The sequence below is a fragment of the Triturus cristatus genome, chromosome 4_2, assembly GCF_964204655.1.
Source record: "Triturus cristatus chromosome 4_2, aTriCri1.1, whole genome shotgun sequence".
NCBI classification, from domain to species: Eukaryota; Metazoa; Chordata; class Amphibia; order Caudata; family Salamandridae; genus Triturus; species Triturus cristatus.
In genome coordinates, this window is record NC_140586.1 from 979,933,679 (window position 1) to 979,955,198 (window position 21,520).

At 53.7% G+C, this 21,520-nt stretch overlaps 1 protein-coding gene across 1 annotated transcript in view; it reads left to right on the forward strand.

Annotated features, from left to right (window-relative positions):
* Window positions 1-416: 416 nt before the first annotated feature.
* The window catches only part of LOC146839201 (uncharacterized), a 65,185-nt gene continuing 44,081 nt past the window's right edge, over window positions 417-21,520 (forward strand). The window contains exon 1 of the mRNA XM_085603210.1: window positions 417-781. The gene's annotated coding sequence lies outside the window, so the exon portion shown is untranslated. The remainder of the gene's footprint in view (window positions 782-21,520) is intronic.

Here is a 21,520-nt window from a genome sequence, read left to right on the forward strand (position 1 = left end):
GTACAGTGGGGTGCAGTGTCAGCTGCACAAGACACGATCATCACCACAAGTTAAATACCCCATGAGATCTGCCCCCTCCAGGAGAGGACACTTCCGGGTTAAAGGTCACTTTTTAGAGACGGATAATTGATGGGGGGGGGGGGGAGCAGCATCACCGGAACCAGGTACCGGGGCTGAAAGATGCGAAATGGATCAGGACATTTCCCTCTTTTCCATTATTCTGAGGGATGAACACGTGCCTCGTGAGTAGCGCCTAGTGTCTGGCGTGTGGTATTAAAGCGCCTCGGTCCGAGCCACAGTCCTGCCCCCGGCGCCACTGGGCAGGTCCAGTGGAGCAGTGTCTCTCTTCAGGGCCTGTGCATAGCGCCGCGAGGCACGAGGCGGAGTCAGAGGCGCTGTATGGGGTGGAATGAACTCTGGGCTCCTCTGTCCTTAATTAGAATCCTTCACCGAGAGCTCCTGAGAGAAGCACCGAGAGGCCTGTCCAGGGGTGCTGAGGAGGAGAGGCCTGTCCAGGGGTGCAGAGGAGGAGAGGCCTGTCCAGGGCTGCAGAGGAGGAGGGGCCTGTCCAGGGGTGCAGAGGAGGAGAGGCCTGTCCAGGGGTGCAGAGGAGGCGAGGCCTGTCCAGGGGTGCATAGGAGGAGAGGCCTGTCCGGAGGAGCAGAGGAGGTGAGGCCTGTCCAGGGGTGCAGAGAAGGAGAGGCCTGTCCAGGGGTGCAGAGGAGGCGAAGCCTGTCCAGAGGTGCAGAGGAAGAGAGGCCTGTTCAGCTGTGCAAAGGAGGTGAGGTTTGTCCAGGGGTGCAGAGGAGGTGAGGCCTGTCCAGGAGTGCAGAGGAGGAGAGGCCTGTCCAGAGGTGCAGAGGAGGTGAGGCCTGTCCAGAGGTGCAGAGGAAGAGAGGCCTGTCCAGGGATGCAGAGTAGGTGAGGCCTGTCCAGAGGTGTGGATCAGAGGCCTGTCCAGGGGCAGAGGAGATGTGGCCTGCCCAGGGGTGCAGAGGAGGTGAAGCGTGTCCAGGGGGGGCAGAGGAGGAGAGGCCTGTCCAGAGGAGGAGAGGCCTATCCAGGGGTGCAGAGGAGGAGAGGCCTGTCCAGAGTGCAGAGGAGGAGAGGCCTGTCCAAGGGTGCAAAGGAGGAGAGGCCTGTCCAGAGGGGTGCAGAGGAGGTGAGACCTTTCCAGCGGTGCAGAGGAGGAGAGGCCTGTCCAAGGGTGCAGAGGAGGTGAGGCCTGTCCAGGGGTGCAGAGGAGGTGAGGCCTGTCCAGATGGGTGCAGAGTAGGAGTGGCCTGTCCAGGGGAGCAGAGGAGGTGAGGCCTATCCAGGGGGGTGCAGAGGAGGAGATGCCTGTCCAGGGGTGGAGTGGAGGAGAGGCCTGTTCAGGGGGGCATAGGAGGTGAGGCCTGTCCAGGGGTGGAGGAGAGGGCTGGCCAGGGGTGCAGAGGAGGAGAGGCGTGTCCAGGGGTGCAGAGAAGGCGAGGCCTGTCCAGGGGTCAGAGGAGGTGAGGCCTGTCCAAGGGTCAGTGGAGGTGAGGCCTGTCCAGGGGTGCATAGGAGGAGAGGCCTGTCCCGAGGAGCAGAGGAGGTGAGGCCTGTCCAGGGGTGCAGAGAAGGAGAGGCCTGTCCAGGGGTGCAGAGGAGGCGAAGCCTCTCCAGGGGTGCATAGGAGCTGAGGCATGTCCAGGGGTGGAGAGGAGGTGAGGCATGTCCAGGGGTGCAGAGGAGGAGAGGCCTGTTCAGGGGTGCAGAGGAGGTGAGGCCTGCCCAGCGGTGCAAAGGAGGTGAGGTCTGTCCAGGGGTGCAGAGGAGGTGAGGCCTGTCCAGGGGAACAGAGGAGGTGAGGCCTGTCCAGGAGCGCAGTGGAGGAGAGGCCTGTCCGGGGGTGCAGAGCAGGTGAGGCCTGTCCAGAGGTGCAGAGGAGGAGAGGCCTGTCCAGGGGTGCAGAGTAGGTGAGGCCTGTCCAGAGGTGTGGATCAGAGGCCTGTCCAGGGGCAGAGGAGGTGACACCTGCCCAGGGGTGCAGAGGAGGTGAAGCGTGTCCCGGGGGGCAGAGGAGGAGAGGCCTGTCCAGAGGAGGAGAGGCCTGTCCAGGGGTGCAGAGGAGGAGAGGCCTGTCCAGGAGTGCAGAGGAGGAGAGGCCTGTCCAAGGGTGCAGAGGAGGAGAGGCCTGTCCAGAGGGGTGCAGAGGAGGTGAGGCCTGTCCAGGAGTGTAGAGGAGGCGAGGCCTGTCCAGGTGTGCAGAGGAGAAGAGGCCTGTCCAGGGGTGCAGTGGAGGTGAATCCTGTCCAGTGGTGCTGAGGAGGATCGGCCTGCCCAGGGATGCAGAGGAGGAGAGGCCTGTCCACAGGGGTGCAGAGGAGATGCCTGTCCAGGGGTGCAGAGGAGGAGTGGCCTATCCAGGGGAGCAGAGGAGTTGAGTCCTGTCCAAGGGTGCAGAGGAGGTGAGGCCTGTCCAGGCGTGCAGAGGAGGAGAGTCCTCTCCAGGGGTGCAGAGGAGGAGAGGCCTGTCCAGGGGTGCAGAGGAGGAGAGACCTGTCCAGGGGTGCAGAGGAGGTGAGGCCTGTCCAGATGGGTGCAGAGTAGGAGTGCCCTGTCCAGGGGAGCAGAGGAGGTGAGGCCTGTCGAGGCGTGCAGAGCAGGAGAGGCCTGTCCAGGGGAAACAGAGATGGTGAGTCCTGTCCAGGGGGGAGCAGAGGAGGTGAGGCCTGTCCAGGGCTGCAGAGGTGATGAGTCCTGTGAAGCAGGTGTAGAGGAGATTAGGCCTGTCCCGGGGGTGCAGAGGAGGTGAGGCCTGTCCAGGGGTGCAGAGGAGGAGTGGCCTATCCAGGGGAGCAGAGGAGTTGAGTCCTGTCCAGGGGTGCAGAGGAGGAGGGGAGTCCTGTCCAGGTGTGCAGAGGAGGAGAGGCCTGTCCAGGGGTGCAGAGGAGGAGAGGCCTGTCCAGGGGTGCAGAGGAGGTGAGGCCTGTCCAGGGGTGCAGCGGAGGTGAGGCCTTTCCGGAGGGGGGGCAGAGGAGGAGATGCCTGTCCAGGGGGTGATGAGGAGGTGAGGCATGTCCAGGGGATGAAGGGGAGGTGAGGCAAGTTCAGGGGTGAAGAGGAGGTGAGGCCTGTCCAGGGGGAGGAGAAGAGGTGAGGCCTGTCCATGGGAAACAGAGATGGTGAGTCCTGTCCAGGGGGGAGCAGAGGAGGTGAAGCCTGTCCTGGGGGTCAGAGGAGGTGAGGCCTGTCCAGGGCTGCAGAGGTGATGAGTCCTGTGAAGAAGGTGTAGAGGAGATGAGGCCTGTCCCGGGGGCGCAGAGGAGATGAGGCCTGTCCAGGGGTGCAGAGGAGGAGAGGCCTGTCCAGGGTTACAGAGGAGGAGAGGCCTGTCCTCAGAGGTGCAGATGAGATTCCTATCCAGGGTGAGAAGAGGAGGTGAGGCCTGTGTAGGCCTGCAAAGGAGGTGAGGCATGTCCTTTTCAGGGGAGGGAGGTTGCAAAGGAGATGAGGCCAGCCAGGGGGTGCAGAGGAGGTGAAGCCTCTCCAGGGGTTGCAGAGGAGTTAAGGCCTGTCCAGAAGGTGCAGAGGAGGTGAGGCCTGTCCAGGTGGGTGCAGAGGAGGGGATGCCTGTCCAGGGGTGGAGTGGAGGAGAGGCCTGTTCAGGGGGGCATAGGAGGTGAGGCCTGTCCAGGGGTGGAGGAGAGGGCTGGCCGGGGCCCAGAGGAGGAGAGGCGTGTCCAGGGGTGCAAAAGAGGTGAGGCCTGTCCAGGGGTCAGAGGAGGTGAGGCCTGTCCAGGGGTCAGAGGAGGTGAGGCCTTTCCAGGGGTGCATAGGAGGAGAGGCCTGTCCGGAGGAGCAGAGGAGGTGAGGCCTGTCCAGGGGTGCAGAGAAGGAGAGGCCTGTCCAGGGGTGCAGAGGAGGCGAAGCCTCTCCAGGGGTGCATAGGAGCTGAGACATGTCCAGGGGTGGAGAGGAGGTGAGGCATGTCCAAGGGTGCAGAGGAGGAGAGGCCTGTCCAGGGGTGCAGAGGAGGTGAGGCCTGCCCAGCGGTGCAAAGGAGGTGAGGTCTGTCCAGGGGTGCAGAGGAGGTGAGGCCTGTCCAGGGGAACTGAGAAGGTGAGGCCTGTCCAGGAGTGCAGAGGAGGAGAGGCCTGACCGGGGGTGCAGAGGAGGTGAGGCCTGTCCAGAGGTGCAGAGGAGGAGAGGCCTGTCCAGGGGTGCAGAGTAGGTGAGGCCTGTCCAGAGGTGTGGATCAGAGGCCTGTCCAGGGGCAGAGGAGGTGACGCCTGCCCAGGGGTGCAGAGGAGGTGAAGCGTGTCCAGGGGGGCAGAGGAGGAGAGGCCTGTCCAGAGGAGGAGAGGCCTGTCCAAGGGTGCAGAGGAGGAGCGGCCTGTCCAGAGGGGTGCAGAGGAGGTGAGGCCTGTCCAGGAGTGCAGAGGAGGCGAGGCCTGTCCAGGTGTGCAGAGGAGAAGAGGCCTGTCCAGGGGTGCAGTGGAGGTGAATCCTGTCCAGTGGTGCTGAGGAGGATCGGCCTGCCCAGGGATGCAGAGGAGGAGAGGCCTGTCCACAGGGGTGCAGAGGAGATGCCTGTCCAGGGGTGCAGAGGAGGAGTGGCCTGTCCAGGGGAGCAGAGGAGTTGAGTCCTGTCCAAGGGTGCAGAGGAGGTGAGGCCTGTCCAGGCGTGCAGAGGAGGAGAGTCCTCTCCAGGGGTGCAGAGGAGGAGAGGCCTGTCCAGGGGTGCAGAGGAGGAGAGACCTGTCCAGGGGTGCAGAGGAGGTGAGGCCTGTCCAGATGGGTGCAGAGTAGGAGTGGCCTGTCCAGGGGAGCAGAGGAGGTTAGGCCTGTCCAGGGGTCAGAGGAGGTGAGGCCTGTCCAGGGGTGCAGAGGAGGGAGGCCTATCCAGAGGGGTGCAGAGGAGGAGAGGCCTATCGAGAGGGGTGCAGAGGAGGAGAGGTCTATCCAGGGGAGCAGAGGAGGTGAGGCCTATCCAGAGGGGTGCAAAGGTGGTGAGGCATGTCCTTTTCGGGGGAGGGAGGTTGCAAAGGAGGTGAGACCTGTCCAGGGTGTGCAGAGGAGGTGAGGCCTTTCCAGGGGAAACAGAGATGGTGAGTCCTGTCCAGGGGGAGCAGAGGAGGTGAAGCCTGTCCTGGGGGGCAGAGGAGGTGAGGCCTGTCCAGGGCTGCAGAGTTGATGAGTCCTGTGAAGCAGGTGTAGAGGAGATGAGGCCTGTCCCGGGGGTGCAGAGGAGGTGAGGCCTGTCCAGGGGAGTAGAGGAGTTGAGTCCTGTCGAGGCGTGCAGAGGAGGAGAGGCCTGTCCAGGGGAAACAGAGATGGTGAGTCCTGTCCAGGGGGGAGCAGAGGAGGTGAGGCCTGTCCAGGGCTGCAGAGGTGATGAGTCCTGTGAAGCAGGTGTAGAGGAGATTAGGCCTGTCCCGGGGGTGCAGAGGAGGTGAGGCCTGTCCAGGGGTGCAGAGGAGGAGTGGCCTATCCAGGGGAGCAGAGGAGTTGAGTCCTGTCCAGGGGTGCAGAGGAGGAGGGGAGTCCTGTCCAGGTGTGCAGAGGAGGAGAGGCCTGTCCAGGGGTGCAGAGGAGGAGAGGCCTGTCCAGGGGTGCAGAGGAGGCGAGGCCTGTCCAGATGGGTGCAGTGGAGGAGTGGCCTGTCCAGGGGTGCAGAGGAGGTGAGGCCTTTCCGGAGGGGGGGCAGAGGAGGAGATGCCTGTCCAGGGGGTGATGAGGAGGTGAGGCATGTCCAGGGGATGAAGGGGAGGTGAGGCAAGTTCAGGGGTGAAGAGGAGGTGAAGCCTGTCCAGGGGGAGGAGAAGAGGTGAGGCCTGTCCAGGGGAAACAGAGATGGTGAGTCCTGTCCAGGGGGGAGCAGAGGAGGTGAAGCCTGTCCTGGGGGTCAGAGGAGGTGAGGCCTGTCCAGGGCTGCAGAGGTGATGAGTCCTGTGAAGAAGGTGTAGAGGAGATGAGGCCTGTCCCGGGGGCGCAGAGGAGATGAGGCCTGTCCAGGGGTGCAGAGGAGGAGAGGCCTGTCCAGGGTTACAGAGGAGGAGAGGCCTGTCCTCAGAGGTGCAGAGGAGATTCCTATCCAGGGTGAGAAGAGGAGGTGAGGCCTGTGTAGGCCTGCAAAGGAGGTGGGGCATGTCCTTTTCAGGGGAGGGAGGTTGCAAAGGAGATGAGGCCAGCCAGGGGGTGTAGAGGAGGTGAAGCCTCTCCAGGGGTTGCAGAGGAGTTAAGGCCTGTCCAGAAGGTGCAGAGGAGGTGAGGCCTGTCCAGGTGGGTGCAGAGGAGGAGATGCCTGTCCAGGGGTGGAGTGGAGGAGAGGCCTGTTCAGGGGGACATAGGAGGTGAGGCCTGTCCAGGGGTGGAGGAGAGGGCTGGCCAGGGGTGCAGAGGAGGAGAGGCGTGTCCAGGGGTGCAAAAGAGGTGAGGCCTGTCCAGGGGTCAGAGGAGGTGAGGCCTGTCCAGGGGTCAGAGGAGGTGAGGCCTGTCCAGGGGTGCATAGGAGGAGAGGCCTGTCCGGAGGAGCAGAGGAGGTGAGGCCTGTCCAGGGGTGCAGAGAAGGAGAGGCCTGTCCAGGGGTGCAGAGGAGGCGAAGCCTCTCCAGGGGTGCATAGGAGCTGAGGCATGTCCAGGGGTGGAGAGGAGGTGAGGCATGTCCAAGGGTGCAGAGGAGGAGAGGCTTGTCCAGGGGTGCAGAGGAGGTGAGGCCTGCCCAGCGGTGCAAAGGAGGTGAGGTCTGTCCAGGGGTGCAGAGGAGGTGAGGCCTGTCCAGGGGAACTGAGGAGGTGAGGCCTGTCCAGGAGTGCAGAGGAGGAGAGGCCTGTCCGGGGGTGCAGAGGAGGTGAGGCCTGTCCAGAGGTGCAGAGGAGGAGAGGCCTGTCCAGGGGTGCAGAGTAGGTGAGGCCTGTCCAGAGGTGTGGATCAGAGGCCTGTCCAGGGGCAGAGGAGGTGACGCCTGCCCAGGGGTGCAGAGGAGGTGAAGCGTGTCCAGGGGGGCAGAGGAGGAGAGGTCTGTCCAGAGGAGGAGAGGCCTGTCCAGGGGTGCAGAGGAGGAGAGGCCTGTCCAGGCGTGCAGAGGAGGAGAGGCCTGTCCAAGGGTGCAGAGGAGGAGAGGCCTGTCCAGAGGGGTGCAGAGGAGGTGAGGCCTGTCCAGGAGTGCATAGGAGGCGAGGCCTGTCCAGGTGTGCAGAGGAGAAGAGGCCTGTCCAGGGGTGCAGTGGAGGTGAATCCTGTCCAGTGGTGCTGAGGAGGATCGGCCTGCCCAGGGATGCAGAGGAGGAGAGGCCTGTCCACAGGGGTGCAGAGGAGATGCCTGTCCAGGGGTGCAGAGGAGGAGTGGCCTGTCCAGGGGAGCAGAGGGGTTGAGTCCAGAAGGTGCAGAGGAGGTGAGGCCTGTCCAGGTGGGTGCAGAGGAGGAGATGCCTGTCCAGGGGTGGAGTGGAGGAAAGGCCTGATCAGGGGGGCATAGGAGGTGAGGCATGTCCAGGGGTGGAGGAGAGGGCTGGCCGGGGCCCAGAGGAGGAGAGGCGTGTCCAGGGGTGCAAAAGAGGTGAGGCCTGTCCAGGGGTCAGAGGAGGTGAGGCCTGTCCAGGGGTCAGAGGAGGAGAGGCCTGTCCGGAGGAGCAGAGGAGGTGAGGCCTGTCCAGGGGTGCAGAGAAGGAGAGGCCTGTCCAAGGGTGCAGAGGAGGCGAAGCCTCTCCAGGGCTGCATAGGAGCTGAGACATGTCCAGGGGTGGAGAGGAGGTGAGGCATGTCCAAGGGTGCAGAGGAGGAGAGGCCTGTCCAGGGGTGCAGAGGAGGTGAGGCCTGCCCAGCGGTGCAAAGGAGGTGAGGTCTGTCCAGGGGTGCAGAGGAGGTGAGGCCTGTCCAGGGGAACTGAGGAGGTGAGGCCTGTCCAGGAGTGCAGAGGAGGAGAGGCCTGTCCGGGGGTGCAGAGGAGGTGAGGCCTGTCCAGAGGTGCAGAGGAGGAGAGGCCTGTCCAGGGGTGCAGAGTAGGTGAGGCCTGTCCAGAGGTGTGGATCAGAGGCCTGTCCAGGGGCAGAGGAGGTGACGCCTGCCCAGGGGTGCAGAGGAGGTGAAGCGTGTCCAGGGGGGCAGAGGAGGAGAGGCCTGTCCAGAGGAGGAGAGGCCTGTCCAAGGGTGCAGAGGAGGAGAGGCCTGTCCAGAGGGGTGCAGAGGAGGTGAGGCCTGTCCAGGAGTGCAGAGGAGGCGAGGCCTGTCCAGGTGTGCAGAGGAGAAGAGGCCTGTCCAGGGGTGCAGTGGAGGTGAATCCTGTCCAGTGGTGCTGAGGAGGATCGGCCTGCCCAGGGATGCAGAGGAGGAGAGGCCTGTCCACAGGGGTGCAGAGGAGATGCCTGTCCAGGGGTGCAGAGGAGGAGTGGCCTGTCCAGGGGAGCAGAGGAGTTGAGTCCTGTCCAAGGGTGCAGAGGAGGTGAGGCCTGTCCAGGCGTGCAGAGGAGGAGAGTCCTCTCCAGGGGTGCAGAGGAGGAGAGGCCTGTCCAGGGGTGCAGAGGAGGAGAGACCTGTCCAGGGGTGCAGAGGAGGTGAGGCTTGTCCAGATGGGTGCAGAGTAGGAGTGGCCTGTCCAGGGGAGCAGAGGAGGTGAGGCCTGTCCAGGGGTCAGAGGAGGTGAGGCCTGTCCAGGGGTGCAGAGGAGGGAGGCCTATCCAGAGGGGTGCAGAGGAGGAAAGGCCTATCGAGAGGGGTGCAGAGGAGGAGAGGTCTGTCCAGGGGTGCAGAGGAGGTGAGGCCTATCCAGAGGGGTGCAAAGGTGGTGAGGCATGTCCTTTTCGGGGGAGGGAGGTTGCAAAGGAGGTGAGACCTGTCCAGGGTGTGCAGAGGAGGTGAGGCCTTTCCAGGGGAAACAGAGATGGTGAGTCCTGTCCAGGGGGAGCAGAGGAGGTGAAGCCTGTCCTGGGGGGCAGAGGAGGTGAGGCCTGTCCAGGGCTGCAGAGTTGATGAGTCCTGTGAAGCAGGTGTAGAGGAGATGAGGCCTGTCCCGGGGGTGCAGAGGAGGTGAGGCCTGTCCAGGGGAGTAGAGGAGTTGAGTCCTGTCGAGGCGTGCAGAGGAGGAGAGGCCTGTCCAGGGGAAACAGAGATGGTGAGTCCTGTCCAGGGGGGAGCAGAGGAGGTGAGGCCTGTCCAGGGCTGCAGAGGTGATGAGTCCTGTGAAGCAGGTGTAGTGGAGATTAGGCCTGTCCCGGGGGTGCAGAGGAGGTGAGGCCTGTCCAGGGGTGCAGAGGAGGAGTGGCCTATCCAGGGGAGCAGAGGAGTTGAGTCCTGTCCAGGGGTGCAGAGGAGGAGGGGAGTCCTGTCCAGGTGTGCAGAGGAGGAGAGGCCTGTCCAGGGGTGCAGAGGAGGAGAGGCCTGTCCAGGGGTGCAGAGGAGGCGAGGCCTGTCCAGATGGGTGCAGAGGAGGAGTGGCCTGTCCAGGGGTGCAGAGGAGGTGAGGCCTTTCTGGAGGGGGGGCAGAGGAGGAGATGCCTGTCCAGGGGGTGATGAGGAGGTGAGGCATGTCCAGGGGATGAAGGGGAGGTGAGGCAAGTTCAGGGGTGAAGAGGAGGTGAGGCCTGTCCAGGGGGAGGAGAAGAGGTGAGGCCTGTCCAGGGGAAACAGAGATGGTGAGTCCTGTCCAGGGGGGAGCAGAGGAGGTGAAGCCTGTCCTGGGGGTCAGAGGAGGTGAGGCCTGTCCAGGGCTGCAGAGGTGATGAGTCCTGTGAAGAAGGTGTAGAGGAGATGAGGCCTGTCCCGGGGGCGCAGAGGAGATGAGGCCTGTCCAGGGGTGCAGAGGAGGAGAGGCCTGTCCAGGGTTACAGAGGAGGAGAGGCCTGTCCTCAGAGGTGCAGAGGAGATTCCTATCCAGGGTGAGAAGAGGAGGTGAGGCCTGTGTAGGCCTGCAAAGGAGGTGGGGCATGTCCTTTTCAGGGGAGGGAGGTTGCAAAGGAGATGAGGCCAGCCAGGGGGTGTAGAGGAGGTGAAGCCTCTCCAGGGGTTGCAGAGGAGTTAAGGCCTGTCCAGAAGGTGCAGAGGAGGTGAGGCCTGTCCAGGTGGGTGCAGAGGAGGAGATGCCTGTCCAGGGGTGGAGTGGAGGAGAGGCCTGTTCAGGGGGACATAGGAGGTGAGGCCTGTCCAGGGGTGGAGGAGAGGGCTGGCCAGGGGTGCAGAGGAGGAGAGGCGTGTCCAGGGGTGCAAAAGAGGTGAGGCCTGTCCAGGGGTCAGAGGAGGTGAGGCCTGTCCAGGGGTCAGAGGAGGTGAGGCCTGTCCAGGGGTGCATAGGAGGAGAGGCCTGTCCGGAGGAGCAGAGGAGGTGAGGCCTGTCCAGGGGTGCAGAGAAGGAGAGGCCTGTCCAGGGGTGCAGAGGAGGCGAAGCCTCTCCAGGGGTGCATAGGAGCTGAGGCATGTCCAGGGGTGGAGAGGAGGTGAGGCATGTCCAAGGGTGCAGAGGAGGAGAGGCTTGTCCAGGGGTGCAGAGGAGGTGAGGCCTGCCCAGCGGTGCAAAGGAGGTGAGGTCTGTCCAGGGGTGCAGAGGAGGTGAGGCCTGTCCAGGGGAACTGAGGAGGTGAGGCCTGTCCAGGAGTGCAGAGGAGGAGAGGCCTGTCCGGGGGTGCAGAGGAGGTGAGGCCTGTCCAGAGGTGCAGAGGAGGAGAGGCCTGTCCAGGGGTGCAGAGTAGGTGAGGCCTGTCCAGAGGTGTGGATCAGAGGCCTGTCCAGGGGCAGAGGAGGTGACGCCTGCCCAGGGGTGCAGAGGAGGTGAAGCGTGTCCAGGGGGGCAGAGGAGGAGAGGCCTGTCCAGAGGAGGAGAGGCCTGTCCAGGGGTGCAGAGGAGGAGAGGCCTGTCCAGGCGTGCAGAGGAGGAGAGGCCTGTCCAAGGGTGCAGAGGAGGAGAGGCCTGTCCAGAGGGGTGCAGAGGAGGTGAGGCCTGTCCAGGAGTGCAGAGGAGGCGAGGCCTGTCCAGGTGTGCAGAGGAGAAGAGGCCTGTCCAGGGGTGCAGTGGAGGTGAATCCTGTCCAGTGGTGCTGAGGAGGATCGGCCTGCCCAGGGATGCAGAGGAGGAGAGGCCTGTCCACAGGGGTGCAGAGGAGATGCCTGTCCAGGGGTGCAGAGGAGGAGTGGCCTGTCCAGGGGAGCAGAGGGGTTGAGTCCTGTCCAAGGGTGCAGAGGAGGTGAGGCCTGTCCAGGCGTGCAGAGGAGGAGAGTCCTCTCTAGGGGTGCAGAGGAGGAGAGGCCTGTCCAGGGGTGCAGAGGAGGAGAGGCCTGTCCAGGGGTGCAGAGGAGGTGAGGCCTGTCCAGATGGGTGCAGAGTAGGAGTGGCCTGTCCAGGGGAGCAGAGGAGGTGAGGCCTGTCCAGGGGTCAGAGGAGGTGAGGCCTGTCCAGGGGTGCAGAGGAGGGAGGCCTATCCAGAGGGGTGGAGAGGAGGAGAGGCCTATCTAGAGGGGTGCAGAGGAGGAGAGGTCTGTCCAGGGGTGCAGAGGAGGTGAGGCTTATCCAGAGGGGTGCAAAGGTGGTGAGGCATGTTCTTTTCGGGGGAGGGAGGTTGCAAAGGAGTTGAGACCTGTCCAGGGTGTGCAGAGGAGGTGAGGCCTTTCCAGGGGAAACAGAGATGGTGAGTCCTGTCCAGGGGGGAGCAGAGGAGGTGAAGCCTGTCCTGGGGGGCAGAGGAGGTGAGGCCTGTCCAGGGCTGCAGAGTTGATGAGTCCTGTGAAGCAGGTGTAGAGGAGATGAGGCCTGTCCCGGGGGTGCAGAGGAGGTGAGGCCTGTCCAAGGGAGTAGAGGAGTTGAGTCCTGTCCAGGCGTGCAGAGGAGGAGAGGCCTGTCCAGGGGAAACAGAGATGGTGAGTCCTGTCCAGGGGGGAGCAGAGGAGGTGAGGCCTGTCCAGGGCTGCAGAGGTGATGAGTCCTGTGAAGCAGGTGTAGAGGAGATGAGGTCTGTCCCGGCGGTGCAGAGGAGGTGAGGCCTGTCCAGGGGTGCAGAGGAGGAGTGGCCTGTCCAGGGGAGAAGAGGAGTTGAGTCCTGTCCAGGCGTGCAGAGGAGGACAGGCCTGTCCAGGCGTGCAGAGGAGGTGAGGCCTGTCCAGATGGGTGCAGAGGAGGAGTGGCCTGTCCAGGGGTGCAGAGGAGGTGAGGCCTACCCGGGGGGGGGGGGCAGTGGAGGAGATGCCTGTCCAGGGATGCAGTGGAGGAGAGGCCTGTTCAGGGAGGCAGAGGAGGTGAGGCCTCCCAGGGATAGAGGAGAGGGCTGGCCAGAGGTGCAGAGGAGGAGAGGCCTGTCCAGTGGTGCAGAGAAGGCGAGGCCTGTACTGGGGTGCAAAAGAGGTGAGGCCTGTCCTGGGGTCAGAGGAGGTGAGCCCTGTCCAGGGGTGCAGAGGAGGGAGGTCTATCCAGAGGGGTGCAGAGGAGTTGAGTCCTATCCAGAGGGGTGCAGAGGAGAAGAGGCCTGTCCAGGGGTGCGGAGGAGGTGAGGCCTGTCCAGGGGTGCGGAGGAGGGAGGCCTATCCAGAGGGGTGCAGAGGAGGAGAGGCCTATCCAGAGGGGTGCAGAGGAGGAGAGACCTGTCCAGGGGTACAGAGGAGGAGAGGCCTGTCCAGGGGTGCAGAGGAGAAGAGGTCTGTCCAGGGGTGCAGAGGAGGTGAGGCCTGTCCAGGGGTTCAGAGGAGGTGAGGCCTATCCATAGGGGTGCAGATGAGGAGAGGCCTCTCCAGGGGTGAAGAGGAGGCGAGGCCGGGCCAAGGGTGCAGCGGAGGTGAGGCCTGTCCAGGGGGATAGAGGAGGATTGGACACTTCTTTTTCCAGACCATCCAGTCTACAATTCAGAACCTTTTGCTAAGGTTTTGAAATTGATAATAACCCCATGGTCCTCATCTTGTAATCAATGTTATCAAAAGCAAGCACCACACCCCCGTTATCGGCTGGTTTTATTGTGATACTCTGGTCTATAGCTAGGGATTCCATCGCCTCTTTCTGATTTTTAGGCAGATTATTAGCCTGAAAACATCTCTCATCTAAGATCCTGTTCACCTCTATGCTTACCACAGTTTTGAAAACTCCCAAATTCTTTCCTAATTGAGCAATATCGAGAGTGAATGTAGATTTGGGTCTCACCCCTGAATCAGTTCTGAGGTCCTGTTTAGGCCGCCCTTCAAAAGACCGACTAAGTCTAATTTTTCTAAAAAGTGCCTTAAGATATTTCTCCGCTTGAAATCTCTTGATTCCTGTGGTGGGCACAAAACTGAAACCTCTGCCTAAAACCTCTTCCTCTGTTCTTTAAGGACCCTACTGGGCAGATTCGCTATCGATGCCTGTTCTATTTCCAATATTGTTGTCTTCTTGTTCGTATGTATTCCAAATCTGGAGGCATCTTGTTAATATCTAAGAGTGCTCTTGGGCATGTGCTGAATGCAGCTTGAGAAGGACGTGAAGAATGCCACCAAGTAGAGAGTAGACATAAAGGCTCGTCTGATGTTAATATTTTCAAGAAAGTTTATTATAATTTAATGTGCAGCCCAATGTGCATCTTTTTAGAAAATTATACTTTTTTCCTCACAATAGAAATAAATATTGCTCACTCAGAGTAAGCATCTCTACAGGGATACACTACAGGCACTACAGGGTTCTTCAACGTATGAAAACATTGAAGTAACCATGGTTAAAGCTCGGGTGCAAGCTCGCTTCCGAGGATTCTGTGATCCAGATAGCAGTACGGATCATAGGACTATTAGTTTGCTATGTGAGGATAGCAATGTTCGATAAATTGTCCCACTCTGTTAACCAAAGGTTCACAGTCAGATTCCCTCAGGCATATGGAATTACCAGATGTGGTGTGCACCCGACATTACCAAGCACTGATTTGTCAGTGTATAGGGCACACGGCGAGCACGTGAATGGAACTTTACTAATGCCCTGTAGGCATCGCGGCCACCCTCTGACAGGTAAAATGGGCAATGCTGCCTTTTCCCTTCTGTTTAACCAACAACAACTATGCCAAAACTGACGACTCCTTTATAATTAAATTAGTTTGTGGCCTTTTTAACCAATAAAGATGGTCACCATTTAATTTAAATTTGTTTGATATAAAAAAGTCTTCCTCTTATATGTTGTACACAAAGAAACACATACAACAATTGGATCAAACACAGTAATATTACTTTACGCACCCACCAACAAAAAATCTAATCACTACAGTGGATACAAAAATGAAACCACAAACACAATTGGCAAATCATGTAAAACAAGAATAACATTACCAAAAATACAATGAACAATGCCAGGTCTTATTTTTCAAAAGTCCAGAACCGGAGCAAACAGCGATTAACAAAGATGATCAAAAACACGATAGTTTAACTTGCATACTTATTGCTTCGTATGTAAATGGCCAATGCACCGCTAGAAAAACATAACTTCTGAAGCCAGGTTACTAGTTTAAGTAGAAGTAAATGACTCTTAATACGTCCCTGGTACACAGTATTACTCCCTCAGATGAAAAACATTATTTTGAAAACAAAGTAGGTGCACAAATGATGGTCAACGCGTTTCGAACCAACTGCATCATCTTTTCAGGGGTTCTCCTCAGGACAAAGAACTGATATCCACTCTATAACAAAACACAAAACATTACACAAAATTCATACATCAATATCAAACAGCTTAAATAGAATGGGGGTTTTCTTAGTGTCACGACTTGCTCCATGCGTTCTCGTATCCACCACCAGGGGGCTGAACTGTGGGACTCTCCAGTGTTCTAATAAGCTTACAGACCATAGGTATCAGCTCCACAGACCCTTCCTTTGCATCCATATCCTACATGTGGGTATTTGCAGTCAGTATCTGTAATAGAAATTGTGGGTGAGGAACTTACTGAGCTTCAGTCTTACCGTGTGGAGCTCCTGAGGGCTTTACCCCACACTCCCCTTTATTGTTAATGTTGTTTCATATATATGTCTTGCACATTCCTCCTGGGTGTAGTTATTCTGAATGCTAAATTGCCTCGTGAGTGCCCTTCCTTTCTGAGTCTTTTTTTTTTTTTTTTTTAAATCCTCATTTTGCGATTGTATAGATAAGGAGGTTTCTGGAGTCTGATGATCTTTTTTGTTAATCTTTGCCTTCACAGCCCCATCACTTTCCGAGATTGCATTTTTGGGGAGTATCCCTTTCATTGTTTTGATCCATCAGTTTTTCTCCACTTACCCTTTATCGTTTCCAATATTACCATTGGTTGGTGGGGGGGGAGCTAGCCAGTTTGACTACTCGGCAGAAATCATTTCTGCCTGGTATTATGGTTTGTCGCTTTAATCATTGGATTTGTTGTTCATGACCCAGTAAAAGATTTTAGTCACTTTGAAAATGTTGTTCCCAAATTTCCCAAAAATGTGTTCTCTTCGTATAGCCCCCGTTTCTATCGAGGTTGTTGATTTTAATGGTGTAATTTAACCAGTTTGTGTAACTTGGAGTGACCGGTTTAACCCAATTAATGCATATTTCTCTCCGGGCTAATAGCATTAATACAAAGAGTAAATTTTCCTGTTTTTTATTTAACTTATTTCTATCAGCACCTGTGTTACTGTGTATCCCCCAAAAAAATAAGAGAGGTACTTACAGTTATGTTGGTTCTTAGTATCGTATTCACTGTCTTACCAATCTCCTCTCAATAGTTGGTTATTGCGGGGCATTTTTGAAACATATGGATGTCATCCGCTCTTGCTTCTCCGCACTTGGGACAGAGCTTAATATTGGATCCTTTGAATTTAGACAGTTTCTTTGGGGTCCAGTAAACCCGGTGAACTGTAAACAAGTGATTCCTTCTTAATGGTGCTGATTTTATACAGGACCAGCATTTCCCCATAGATTCTTGCCATATCAGTTGTAGATCTATCTCTTGATCTGGTGTGTCTTTCCTCCAAAATGTTTCCGGGATTGAGAAGTCTTCCTCTCCTGATTCAATAAGTGTCCAATACCACTTTGATATTTCTTTTCTTATTAGTGTGGTTCTTATCATTTCGCTTTCAAGTGTCTCGTTTCCGGTATTTTTCTCTTGTAGCGACTTGGCCCAATTTGATAGCTGGTAATATTTAAATTTCGATATCTTACCGTCTGTTAGTTCATATAGCAAGGTCCATGGGATTATCTCATTTCCTTTTAATATTTGTCCCCATAGTACTATTCCTGCTGCTTTAAGTGGCACTGCTAAAGAGTCTTTTAAGCATTCCGGTGACCCTGGAGAATCCCATATTGGTGCTTTTGTACTGTAATACGGTATATTTACTGAGCTTCTTATTTGCAACCAAAGTCTAGCAGCGTTATATAAAATCTTCAGTTTTATTTTTTTGAAAAATGTTGGATGTCCGAATTTAAACAGGAAGTGGTCTGTTTTCTCGGTCATGTTTTGCAGGAAACTTGGGTAGTCTTGGTACTTTCTCAATAATGATCTAAAATTCTTAAATTGGAAGGACCTATAATATTCAAATAAATCAGGACTAGCTATCCCTCCTTGATCTTTCTTCCTCCTGAGTTTACTCCAGGCTATTCTCGTTCCTTTTGAGGCCCAGATAAAACTTGCAATTTCGCCTTGAATCTTCTTCATGAGTTCTTTTTTAAAATCCAATGGTACGGTATTGAAAAGGTATGTGAATTTTGGGATAATAGACATTTTTATTACATTGGATCTTCCCAGGAAAGTTAATGGTAGGCTTGACCATGTTTTAAGTAGTCTTCTCATTTCTTTAGCAATTATCGTTAAATTTAGTTGCAGGACTTTGTCCATTTCTTTTACCAGGGTGATTCCTAGATATTTTAGTTTGTCCCTACTATACGGTGAAAGTGGATTACAGTTCCAGCTCATTGCTTCAGTTTTTTCTTTGTTTGTTAGATAGCCTGAGACTTTACCAAAGTCACTCATCATCTTATCCAATGCTTGGTAGGCACTTTCGTAGCTTGTTGTAAATACCATTAAGTCAACAGCATATAATGCTATTTTCTTTGACCAGTTTTGATATTTAAAAGCAGCGATCTGTGGGTGGTCCCTAATCAGAGTGGCCAGTGGTTCGATATAAAGATTAAAAAGTAACGGCGACAACGGGCAACCTTGCCTTGTACCACGTTGTATTTTAATGTTATTAGTCAGGTTGCCGTTGACTATTATTTTAGCCCTTGGATTCTTGTATATTTCTTTTATCGCATGAGCGACACTTTCCCCCAGATCATATTTTCCTATTGCTTCGTTTAGGAAAGCCCAATTTACCCTATCGAACGCTTTAGTGGCGTCGTAGGTGATTATAGTGAGGGAGAGTTTTTTGGAGGTGGCGATATCAATTGCTGCAAACAACTCATGAGTAATTTCATGAATTTGCCGCCCTTTTATAAATTCTTTCTGATCTAAATTAATCAATTCAGGCATGACCTTAGCGAGTCGTTTTGCTATGACTTGTGTGAAAATTTTATAGTCGCAGTTAAGTAGCGATATTGGTCCATATGACTCGCATGTTTTTGGGTTTTTCCCGGGCTTTAAAATTATACTGATTATCGCGTCGTTCCAGGAATCTGGGATCTTTTCATGATCTATATATATGCTATTCATTAGGTCTGTTAGTTTATTAACTAGGTGCTCTTTTAGTGTTATATAGAATTCATTTGGAAGGGTATCTGGCCCAGCGGCTTTTCCTCTTTTCAGATTGCTTATCGCTTCTCTGACTTCCTCAGGTTTAATCCTTTGATTTAACTCTGTCTTTTCTTCATTTGTTAATTTTGGAAGGGGAATAGCTTCTAAATAATTACCGATTTGTTCTTTGGTTGGATTTATATCTACTTTATATATGCCAGAGTAAAATTTTGAGAACTCCTGTCTTATTATATTATCTTCGAATGTTTCTAGTGATTGTTCTGATATCTGGATGCATGGTATATTATTCCTAGATTGTTCACATTTTGTTTTCCATGCCAATAGTTTTCCGCACCCTTCCCCATATTCATAATTTGCTAGTTTACTGTTTTCCCGTTTTTCTCTCACAATGGTTTCTAAATAATTTGCTAGCTTTTCTTTTAATCTTCGATGTTTTATCTCTAAATCTTCCTTTTTTTCTGGGGAGGTTTCGTTCTCTAGTTGTAACTCCGCATTTTTAATGTCTAATTCCATTTTGTTGATTTCCAGTTTCTTAGCTTTTACTTTATGTGCTCCTAAGCTGAGTAATTTTCCCCTTATCACGGCTTTGTAAGCGTCCCAGGTTGTTTGTTTTGAGGTGCCTGTTGCATTGTCTTCGAAATAGTGTAGTGAAACCGTTTCTAGCTGGCTGATGTATTGTTGGTTGTGTAGTAAAGATCGATCTACTGTCCATCTAGAAGGAGTTATATCTTTGGGTAGAAGCAAAGTTAATTTTACCGCTGAGTGGTCAGATAAGTGTGCAGTTATGTGTTCAATACAATTAACTTTATTCTGTAAGGATCTATTTAAGAGGAAAAAGTCTATCCTTGATTTGTGTCCTAATTTCTTATTGTGGAAGGTGAAGGGATATACTTTATCTCCTTTTTGTGGCCACATATCTTCCAAATCTAAATCTTTTTTGTATATGCTTAGCCATTCCCTCATCTTGGGTAGGTTGAGGTGTTTGTTTGGAGGTGATCTATCTTTTTTCGGATCCAGTATTATATTTTAGTCTCCTCCTATTATTATGGGATCAGATGTTGATAGAAGTTCCGAGTATAGATTTTGGAGAGGTGTGGGGTCATCTATGTTTGGGCCATAGTATCCTACTATGTTAAGTATGTTTCCTTCTATTCTTATTTTCGCTATGGCCCATCTTCCTTTATTGTCTACTTTCTTACTTATCACTTTTGCCTTTAAGGATTTTTTTAAGATAATTGCTACCCCCCTCACATTACAGTCTTGGGTAGTATATATACATGTTTCTACCCAATTTAATCTTTTTATTATCTGTTCTCACTCAGTACAAACAAGGTGAGTTTCTTGAAGTATAATAATCTCACTCTCCGTCTCTTTTATATATTCCATAATTTTTCTCCTTCTGTTGGGAGTTCTTAGTCCATTAACGTTCCATGAGAGAACTTTTACTGTTTTTTCTCTCGTCATTTCTTCTTAGAGGGTTTTACAGAGAGGGCTGTGTTAAGGCATTTCTTGTATGTATTTTGTTTGACACCCTTTTGACTCCATTTTTGGTTTATGAGGATATTTTTTCTAATTTTTTTCCCTAATTTGCTCCCCACCCGTGTATTTCTTTTTACATTATAGTGTTTCTGCGAGGTTCGTTTTTCCCCCCCTGAGGAAGCCTCCCTTCTTCTTTTGGATGGAATTTTCCACCCGATTCGAGCTCCGGTTCACCAGTTTTCTTACTTAAAAATGTTTTAAGATTTTCTTTCCTTCTTCGATTAGATTATTCTGGAGGGATATCTCTCGTGTTTAAATTAATTTGATTTCTCCCTTTGGATCTGATCTTTTATCTGATTTATAAGGTTTTCTACTTCTTGAGGTTCTCTAATATTGTGCATTTTGTTTCGCCACATAATTCTTAATGCTGCTGGGAATTTCATCTGGACAGTTGCCCCCAATGTTTTCAACTCCTGCATATATTGTCCCAATTCCCACTGTCTATCTTGTGTGGCTTTACATATATCTGAGCGGATTTTGAATGACCAGTTGTCTTTGTTTAGTGTTCCATTTTTTAAACCCTCACTCAGTATTTTTTCTTTAAGGGTGTAGGTCATAAAATTGACCAAAATTTTTCTTGGATTTTTCTTTTCTTTACTTTTTCTGAAAGGATCCCTGTGGACCCTCTGAATGTCCACCATCAAGTTGCCGCTTTTGGCCCACGGGAAAAATTCTTCAAGAAGAGAGACAATAAACGATTTTATATCCGATCCTTCCATATTTTCCGGTACATTTGAAATCCTAAGGTTATTTTTTCTCCCTTGGTTTTCCAGTGATTCCAACTTTTCTTTGATTGTTTTCTCGTTGTCTTTTAGTTTTCGAATTTATTTTTGATTCGTGCTAACCTTTTTGCTAAGGGATTCCACTGCTGCTTCTACTGCGGTAACTCTCTCTCCCAAGACATTTAATTTTTGGTCTAAACCTTCACATACTTCGCGTATCTTGTTTTGATTCTCCTCAGAGACTGAGAATTTTTCTGTCATTGCTGCCATTATTTTTTCAGCAAATACCTCCATGACTTTTTCGTTTGTGATTAATTCTTGCTCTGTTACTGTTGCTAATGCTTCTTGTTCTATAGGTCTCTCTGTGGGTTTAGTTTGTGGTAATGTTACCTCCATTAAATGTGTAGTTATCGAGGTTGCGTTAACCAGGATAGTTGACCTTTCTCTTCCGGTAATCTTCGAAGTCTCCTCACCACTCACATTGCCTAGGTCCTTCTTATATGTAGGTGATCTGTCTAAGTGAGCTCCAGTGCTTATTGATGGTTCAGTGGGCTCGCTCTGTATAGAGAAATGGCCACCTCTTACTTGCACTGATTGTTGAATCTTAAAGTAAGACCGCAGGGAAGGAGTAACTCTAATTTTTTGATTCGTGGAGAGCTTTGATCTCGTAGATCTTAATTTAACATTTTCAGCCAGTTCTTCTAGTTTAGGTAACACTCTCTGTTTTCATTTAGTTGTTCCTGGAGACACACCCTTTTTTATCGGTTCAAACTGTGGTACTAATTTGCGATTCCTTAAGCAATAAGAGGATTTTCCACCTCCTTCCAGATCTTTGTCTTTCTCTGCCTCTGTTATTGCACTTGAATCAGGGTTTCTTTCTATTTTCCTGGATCTTGTATTATACACCCTCGTTTTAGGTTGTGCTTGGGTGTGTCTCTCCTCTTTGCTCTTTCCGATGTCCTCTTGATTAAAACAGCTTGCAATTAAGTCTGGCGCTGTTCTCTCCAATCTGCCCGCCCCACCACTGGGTATGCTTTTTGTGTTGGTAATGTTCTCTGATTTTTTCAGATTTTCTGAAACTCCCTGGTCTCTGTTAATCTGTGAAACAGAGGAAAACGCTTTTCCCTCAGTTATCAGTAGCGAAATGTCCTTCTTAGAGTTCATTAGCCGAGGGTGTTCTAAGTTTACAGCTTGCAAATTGATGTTGATAATATGCTCTTTATTTTCTCCTTTCAGTTCCCCTGCTGTTTGATTTCGGTTCAGAGTCTTATTCTGCCCGCTCGGCTCGCTGCTTTGTGTGGCCCTCTGTCTATCGGTTTCTCCCCTGCTGACCCTGCCGCTCGTCCCCCGGAACTGGAAAGTGACTCTCTGGAACGCCCTCCGGCAGCTCCACGTCGCTCTTCGTGCACTCACCCAGGCTCCGGTGTTCGGGAAAGACTGTTGCGGGAGTCCCAGCTTCAACGGTATGCTCAGGTTCAGCCGGTTTCTATTTACCATATCTCTCTGTGTATTGCTGTGTGCCGTTCGAACGTTCTTTTTTTCGTTTCAACTCCTTTCGTCGAGAGTTTCCAGTTGCTTTAATCCCTCTTTTCAAGAGTCCGTAAAAACGTTACGGAAAGGTTAATCTTTGATTTTCATTTGGCTGGTGAGTCGGAGCTCCCGACCGAGCGT